The following is a 10068-nucleotide window of genomic DNA, read 5'->3' on the forward strand; positions in this document are numbered from 1 at the left end:
TCCTAATAGCATAACCACAACACAACGATGTACAACAACATGAAAACAACATCGACCATGATGTCATAAACCTTATATTACCAAAAGGAACATCCTAAACATAAACTGTATAAGTGAAACATAATTCATAGAAGGTAAACTCTTAACATTTTCATAGAACACAACTTCATAAGTATATAGTTATTCAAACAAATGAGGGTACTTCTTCTTTATCTCTTCCTCGGCCTCCCAGGTGGCCTCTTCAACCTGTTGGTTTCGCCATAGCACTTTCATGGACTCAATCTCTTTACTTCTCAGCTTTCGGACTTGCCTATCACGAATGGCAATTGGAATTTCTTCACAAGTCAATTCTTTGCTAACCTCAATAGACTCAATCGGAATAATGAGTGCCAGGTCTCCAACTACCTTCTTTAACATAGATACATGAAACACCGGGTGCACCAACGACATCTCTGATGGTAGCTCAAGCCTGTAAGCCACCCGACCAATCCTCTGAATGATTCTATACGGTATGACATACTTTGGACTCAATTTTCCTTTCTTCCCAAACCGCATTATACCCTTTACGGGTGAAACCTTCAAGAATACCCAATCATCTTCTTTGAACTCCAAATCCCTGTGAAACATAAACGAATAGGACTTCTAATGACTCTGAGCAGTTTTCAACCGTTCCTTAATGATCTTAACCTTCCCCAGAGCCTGATGCAAGAGGTATGGCTCTATCAACTCTGCTTCCCCAATCTCGAACCACCCAATGGGAGATCTACATCTCCTACTATATAGAACCTCGAACGGTGCCATCTGAATGCTAGCATGCTAATTGTTGTTGTAGGCAAATTCTCTGCTTTTGCAAGCTCGCCACGAAGAATTTTTACAAATCTCAAACACATAAGCCTACCTTGGCACTATAAAACCCCGGGTTCTAGGTGAAAATTTATGGGGCCTTACAATATATACACTGCATCAGTTCCCACAAACTATACGAAGTAATAAATATACTCCTTAAATATAACCATATAATGTACCACATAACGCACACCTTCCAACCACAATAGATGCTCTTTACCAAACTCAGTACCAGTAATATGCCTTATATCAAATAACACCTTGTTCCAAACCTTAGCAACACTAATTATGAATGACAAGTGTAGAATCTATAACCACTCATCAAATCATCAAGTCGTGGAGTTCTCTCGCCTGACATGAACCATTGTCGAATTCTAAGCTGACTAATGACATCCTTCTTCCAAACATAATATATCCAAATCTGATTGCACTAATTCCAGGTCCAATAATCTCATCTCATCCAGTACAAGTTGCTTGACCAACATGCCACACAAAAGGCCACCTACAACCACATATGATGCAATCCGTGCACCAAACCAGCAACTCAAATGTGACCCATAATGGAAAAGAACCAAATAAGAGAACTATACAACAAGTTTAACAGATACAACAACAAAAGCACAATGTTATGAATCCATCACACAAGGGAGAAACAAACACACGGAATAAGCACAAGGAATCGTATCCCAACATAACTCCACAACGGCGCGTAACCCAATCCAAACACATCAATCCACTTGGCCATAATCCCTATACTCACCAAACATAGGTGTATCAATAGCAAACACGCGAAGTGCATGACCATAACCATGGGGAAATAGATAGCTCAATATAGCACTGATAGGACAAGAATGATTAAGGTGCAATAAGATATTCAACATCTCAAGAACCATCTAACTCAAATATCACCACAAGGCCTAAATAGAACCACATCATGCATATGAATAGTCAAATTGTCTCACAATCCATCGTAGTATAAAAGAGTAACATATGGAACATATCAGTGTATGAATAATATTAACTCTAGCTGATGACACACCCCTAGAAAATGTTGTACTGAGTAAACAAATCCAATCTAGTGAAGAATACACATTCCCACTAGGCTTACCAATATGCCATCAAACCAATTCAATCTATTCCGAGTAGGTGCACAGCCTCCCAAAGGTCAATAATAACCTATCCATAACACACACAATCGGTTGTCCAAACCTTAACATATGTTATCAATCAGCAACCAAAGGGATAGTCTGCCTCTGAGAAGATCCAATCTCTAAATACCATGAATACAAGAGTCTATATACCTGATCTCTAACTCTTCCATCTGAATAACTTCCACATCATTCATACAAAATCACCTCGTGAGAAATATTCCCATAAATCCTCCGCGTAGAGTAGAAAACCCCAAAACATAAATGGTTACTAACCATGCGATTTCTATGGTACTAGTCAAGCATCCTTAACTCAATACACAATGCGTCTTCTACAACATACATCATTCTTGAGAGATACAAGGTAGTTCTAGCATTCTCTTAAACATCTGAAATCTCTCATGTTGTCAAGAACTCATGACCTTCCTTTCAAAACTGAACCGCAACCTTGATCGTTCAATCCCAATTCCACGTAGCTCAACGCATCCATAATGCTATTGTGCGAAAATACAAGAACTCTGATATTAAATCTGAATCATAAGTAGGATAAAAACTTCATCAACTAGGAACCTTCTACTTAACTCAATCTAGGATGACGTCGCAACACACAACAAACCTCACATACCTGCAGAAAACATCCCCTCAAGCTGTGGTCGAAACCATCGTGAACTCTTCGAAACCCATTTGCACAAAACCAAGACATCATAACTGAATCCCTCTAAATCAACCAAGTTATGCAGACTTCCAAACCCATAAGTATTTCCATAAAACACCTATAAGGTTCTATCATACCAAAGGAACGAATCATTTCAATTACTATGTTGATCCAAACCATTGCTAAGCTAACCCAACTTTTTCAAATTCCTCTTGACTTGCCTTCAAGATAACACTTTTCTTTCCCAGTAATCTATGGACCTCAATTAAAACTCATCTCAAGTGATCCCAATATAAAACCATGTCGTCTTAAGAATCGTAAACCACTTTATTCCCTCTCATGTACCCAATAGTAGCACCAATCGAAATGCCACTCTGAAGAGACCTTCTGTGAATCCGAAGTTGTTTCATTCACCCCTCTAATACTGTAATGTAGAATCAATAATGATATAGAAATACTACAAGTCGCGGCACCATCCCATGCAAATCTCAAATCTTTGACATACACAAATCTGAGAACTCTTAAACACCACATATGAATCTTGAACCCATTAGAACCTTATCGAGAGTTACCTTCTTTGTCCTAGTCAATCATACTGACGACTAGAGTTCCATTAGCACATGAATACTCCAAAAAGAAACATCTGAGAGAAGACTTTCTCCTTGGACACCACATCCACAACCAATATTATACCTGAATCATTCCAAGATCTCTATATACTAATAAAGTATAGTACATCATGTATCCAACAAATCCCTTACTCGAATCATCTTTGAAGTCACCCTCTTCAAGTGATAACTGATCCACAAGTATGCCTTAGTCCAAAAACTAATATAACACATGACCATGCAATCTGATTGTCTATAGTAGACTCCCCCACTTGGCTCAAAGCCACATAACACATCATCTGATAACCCATAGTACTCTTCCTTGATAATTGACATGATCCCACACTATCATTCAGCTAAATATCTTCATAAACTCATGTATCACACCCTACAAATCATCCACCGAGTGCATACTCATTCTCGTGGTCGTCATTCCAACTTCCTCAAGAGATCCGAACTCTAATCATAGCACATACATCCAAAAAATAGAAGGAAAACGCTTCATAGAGACCTCATAAGAATCACACAACCTCAAACCTTCTCGCAAGAGATAACCCACCTACTTAGCTTCAAACCGACATCTCTCTATGATCCTACCATGGTCACAACAAATATTCCATCAATCAATCTTCCTGAGCCTACACTCGTCAAAAAGATATAAGAATCTACTTCATCCCAAAAATGTACAACTGAAAAATCCATCAACATAGTAACAACTCAAGATTGCATTGCACTTCCAGATGATAATCAAGCATTCATATCCCTTCTCATCCCAAGAAAATCCTTCTTTTCACATCCACACTATCTAAGTGTAGTCCTCAATCACATAATACTCACCATATAACTATCTCGCAACTCACTAAACCATCAATCCCACTCCTAGGGACACCACCAGACATAAGAGCCCAAAGGCGCATACTCACAGAACTGAATCAGCCGAGCCTAATATGCAGTCTAAAATTGGCGTCAAGTCCTCCAGACTAGCCTTCCTTCACAACACAGAAATACATCTCGCACCTCATCCACGACATCACAAGCTATTGGTGCAAAGCTGATACTGAGTGCTGAACAACACATACGATTGAATGGAAAGAAATCAAAGATACATGCTTCAAGTTGAATCAAGGCCGCACGATAAGGAAAAAAAGAAGGTGAAGTTTCCTAGATGTCATGTAGCCTATTGAATATAGCTATGGATGTCATCATATCGATCCACAAGACTATACTAGGCACTTATTGATGAACCAATGAACCTAGAGCTCTGATACCAACTTGTCACGACAAAAAATCGTACCAAGTCGTGATGGAACCTAACCCAAGCCACTAGGTAAGACAAACAATAGTTAACACAATTCTAATAAACTATCATAAATAATCAACAAATAAGATGGCTAAATTCTATACAATATCTCAAGGATTGATAGTACAAGTCATGAGCCACAAAAATTTAGATTTACAAAACAGGTGTGAAGAATAAATACAATATCTATTTGAAATTTATATAAATAGAATTTTAGGTCCTAAGATACCATGAACAAGTGGTAGCTTGAATTTGGATCACATCTACATCTTCAATGCTACCCTCCGACATGTTGAGCAGCTCAGCTCGAAGATCTGCATGTAAGGTGCAGCAGTGTAGTATGAGTACAACCGACCACATGTATTTAATAAGTATCCACATACCTCAGTGAAGTAGTGACGAGGTTTTATGTCCAAATATACTCACTGTACTTAACCTACATAGCTCAATAACATATACATGTACACATAAACAATATCAAAATCTAAGCCTGAAGTACATATAAGGCCATTGGTGCTCATAAAGAAGATATGCACAAGCATGGTAAGTCAACTAATAGTTCAACATAGAAAGAAAACGTTTGATGTCAAATAACTCATCACCAATTTCATATAGAGAAAATATGCACGGTTTTGTACCAGTTTAACAACTCAGCATATAGGGAAGATATGCGCCTAGCATCATTAAATCATCAACATTTGCATATAGAGAGAAGATAGGCATGAAGTATCAATAGTTCAGAAACAGTTGCATATAGAGAAGATAAGCATGAATAAGCAAGTCAAGTTACACAAACTAACATATAGAGAAGATAGATATGTATCGTGAATCAATTCATCGAGTAAAGTAGCATATAGAGAAGATATTCATAAAATAAATGTATATATTCCGAAGCAAGTATATAGAGAAGATACATAGTAAAAAGCATTTACATCCAAAGAGTTTGCATATAGAGAAGATATACAAAATCTAACCATAGATAAATTTTTCGTAATTCGCTGTACGTGATCAAGGAGAAACATGAGAGGATGATCCCAGGGGGATGGATCCTTATCCACATGTTGCACGGATAACTCACATGCCATAATCATGACCATCGCATGGACAACTCATGTGCTATAACAACACAAACCTCACAGATCACTCACGTGTTGTCAACCCAATTCATCACACAGAAAACATATACAAGAATACATGTATACATTCAACGAATATCAAATAACATAACCATGGACTGATAAATAGCATACTAAAGTGTACGCATGTGCGAAGTGTACTATTACACCTCAGGTTAGGCGAATACGCCACATAATAATGAATAACACGTTAAAGCAGGAATTCAAATCCTACACATTATCTCTATCATGATTTGAGTAGTTCATGTAGTCATCCAAACATATAAAGTATGTTAGCAGGAAGCTCAGTATCTAAATAAAGGCATGATACAACCGAAAGACTACTTTGGTCATGAATCATATATAGTGATCGCATATATGCTCATCACTTCACATATACGTCGATTCCCAACCATTCTAATTAGACAAATAAGGTCATATCCTAAGGGTTAATCCTTCAATAAGATTAGGCAAGATACTTACCTCATCTCGACTATCCTTCAAAATTAAATCACGTAAAAGCCCCACTCTAGCCTTCAAATCACGCAAATCTAAGGCAATCATCAACCAAGGAAGTCAAACAATTCTATAGAAAGCAATCTTAATCCATAAAGTATCGATCTTTGAAGAATTCTCAAAAAGTCAACAAAAGTTAACTCGGGCTCACGTGTCCAAAATCTGAAACCAATACCAACACTCGATGACCCACAACATGTCGAGTCCAAATATTGGATTAGATTCCAAAACCAAGTCCAAATCGGTACTCAAATCTACAAAATAAACTTCTCTTACAGTGTAGGCAAAACCCCCAAATTTCATCTCAAAATTTTCTGTTTTAGGTGAATAAATTCATGGGAAATCAATATATAAAAATAAATCCAATTGAAAATTGCTTACCTCCATTGTAGTGGTGAAATTGCTCTTCAAAATCTCCTCCTTTCGAAGTCTAGTTCTCAAAATAGAATAGAATGATAAAAGTCCGAAATAAACACTTAAATAAGTCCGCCTAGGGATACCTTTCACGATTGTGATAAAGCCCCTGCGATAGCAAAGAAGAAACTCAACCTGCCACAATACCCTCCTTCGCAAATGCGAAGCACGAATCACAAACGCGATAACCAAACACTCAAATCAGCATGAAAACGATAACACAAACGTGAACGCGAAAGCCAAAGTACCGCCTAACTCCACCTCTTTGCGACCGTGAACCTAGAGAAGTGAACGTGATTCCCAACTATTCCAGCACAACGGGAGCGTGGTCACTCCCATGCGAATGCGAAGAACATAATGTTAGTGACCAATATACAATAATCGATCGCGAAGAACCTTACGCGATCGCAAATCTCATCAAAGACACCGGAAAAATCAGCAATACTAACTCATTCGCAATGATCTGAGACCACCCCTAATCATACACGAGGCATTGAGGACCCCATCCAATCATACCAATAAGTTCAAATAACTTATCCAAACTTTTTCAAAGGCTCAAAACATAAATAAAATTAAAATCAATAATCGAAGATCAAATCATTCTCTTAACTTTAAAACCTTCAAACTTCAACAAATGCGTCCGAACCACACTTAGACAATCAGGATAACAACCAAACTTCACACACAATTTACAATCAACCAAATGAACCTATCCAAAGTATCAAAACCACAATGGGAGTCCGACAACACTAAAGTCAACTCCCGGTCAAACCTATGAACTCTCCAATTCTTTAAATTGCTAACTTTCAACAAATAGAGCCAAAACCTCCGAGGAATATCCAATCCAAATCCGAACATATGCGCACGTGCAAAATCATTATATGAACCTACTAAAACCATCAAATCCCAATTCCGATGTGTTTACTCAAAAGTCAAACCTTGGTCAACGCTTCCAAATTGAGAGTTACTCTTCCAAATCAATCTTGGACCACTCAAAAATCAAAATCAATCATATATACAAGTGGTTTGTCACAACCCAAAATCTAGCTAGTCGTGATGGAACCTAACTCAACTCGCTAGGTAAGACAAATAATAGATAACACAACTCAAATAGGATAACAGGAATCAATAAATAAAATAACTGAGCTTTATCTACAAAATTTCATGGATTGGTAGTACAAGTCATGAGCTTCTAAGACTTAGAATTTACAAAGCTAGTACGAAATAAATACATCATCTGTTCGAAATATACATAAACAAGTTTATAAATCTAAATCTACCAAGAACAAGAGGAAACTATAACCAGAACGTAGATACATCTTCAATGCCAGCTCTCGCCATACACAGCAACATCAGCTCTAAAATTTGCACGCAAGGTACAAAAGTGTAGTATGAGTATAACCGATCCCATGTACTCAATAAGTAACAAACCTAACATTAGGTTAAAAGCAATGACAAGCTCGGAATAAGGTCAGTGTCGAACACCAATAGCCAATATTAACTCATAATGATATAATAGAGGCAGTAGAAGTAATAGCTCAAAAGATATTATGCTCAACTCGTTCACAGATACGGAAAAGTAGACATACTTTCCAGGTATAACAGTCAAGTGTAGATATTACAACTAAAAGTCAACTAAACATGAGTTTATCAATTGAATTTTATTTCCATTTCACATCACCAGATAAGAATTCATGTTTACCAATTACCATGAGGAAAGTATGTCTCTTTGCCTACATGTCAATATATATGTCAAGTCATCAATTACCATATATCTTCTAGCATGAGGAATATACATCTTTATGTCTACATGTCATGTCATCAATTACCATACCATCTAGCATGAGGAATATACATCTCTATGCCTACATGTCAAATGTACATGTCAAATCATGAATGTCACAGTACCGTCTAGCATGAGGAAAAATGCATCTCTATGCCTACATGCCAAGTACACATGTCAAATGAATGATTTCACGATGATATCCCCAGGTACTCTCACCCTCAACATACTCAAGTTGTCTGTCTCAAATGTCCACTTCATCACACACACACCCAATCACTCAGCATTGTACGGGTGCCTCGCTCATAAGCCCCTCACCAAAGCACATGTATATATATTATATACGGGCGAAACCGAACCCTTTGGACACCTCGGTTCTCGATTAATTAAATGGAGCAGTGACATAGACGTATGTAATCAGAATCAGGGCAAGGAGCCCCTTGAGTCGGTGTAAGAGAAAAACACCTGCCCTCGGAAGAATCAAGGGCACGTCCTCCGAGTCCGGTTCAAATCAAAAAACTTCAGAGAACATTACCAAATAATTGAGCATGACTAATAAAGGGATGTGGTATCGGTGCCCAACCGGATGTCACGGCGTGAATCTCTACCCGTATCGGCACCAAATTAGTGATTAGCAAAATGGAAATTTTTTACCTTTTATGTAATTATACTTAGGGTAAAACTACCCTACTATATAAAAGAAAAAGACTAACTATTTATTAGACACTTTTTGTAGCACGCATATCAAGGAAATATACTTTTATTTTCTCTGTTCTTACTTTTGTTCATCAGTTCTTATTCATTAAGCTATTACCGAGTTTGTGATCACTTTCGCTATTGGTTTGGCAATCTATTACGTCTTTTATTTATTAAATCTAACATTATTAATCGTTTGTATTGAATTAATCTACATATTCTTAAAACCACTTATAAATTTAATTGTTATCCATTTTTAAGGTATATATATATATATATATATATATATATATATATATATATATATATATATATATATATATATCACTATGACTGCGCTCACTGCTGGTATGTCAGAGATCGAAGGGGTGGATCCTGCCCAAGCGCTAATCAAAAGCCTAAAAGGCCTGTTGGGGTGTGCAGCCCGATCTATAATAATAAATAATAGTAATAAAGACAATATGGCCTGCTGTGGCATGCAGCCCGACCCATAATAACACTCACAACACGGCTCTCAGGCCTACCTCAGTCATCAATTTCTCAAGTCTCAAAGCTTACAATCTCGTACCACTCAACCCAAACAATGATAACATATGATGTAACATTAATGATGAACAACGACTGAGATATGATATGCAAATGAAGAATCATGACTGAGTACATAATTACAGTTAGAGCAGATAACTCAAAACAACAGAAATAGCCTAATTAGGTCTCAACCAAATAAGCACATAGCATAAACATGATTTCTAACATGAATCACATCTCAATTATTCTAACAAGTAGGAATTACACGGATAGAACAAGATATAACAACAAAACAGGTCCTTTCATAGTCTAATAGTCAACTTGAATCATGATTACCCCGGTGCACGCCCACACGCTCGTCACCTAGCATGTGCGACACCTCTATACATCTCTTACAACATAGTTTCCATGGTTAAATACCCTAAAATCCAAGTTTAGAAATGTTACATACCTCGAACA

Source organism: Nicotiana tomentosiformis, chromosome 11, assembly GCF_000390325.3.
Source record: "Nicotiana tomentosiformis chromosome 11, ASM39032v3, whole genome shotgun sequence".
NCBI classification, from domain to species: Eukaryota; Viridiplantae; Streptophyta; class Magnoliopsida; order Solanales; family Solanaceae; genus Nicotiana; species Nicotiana tomentosiformis.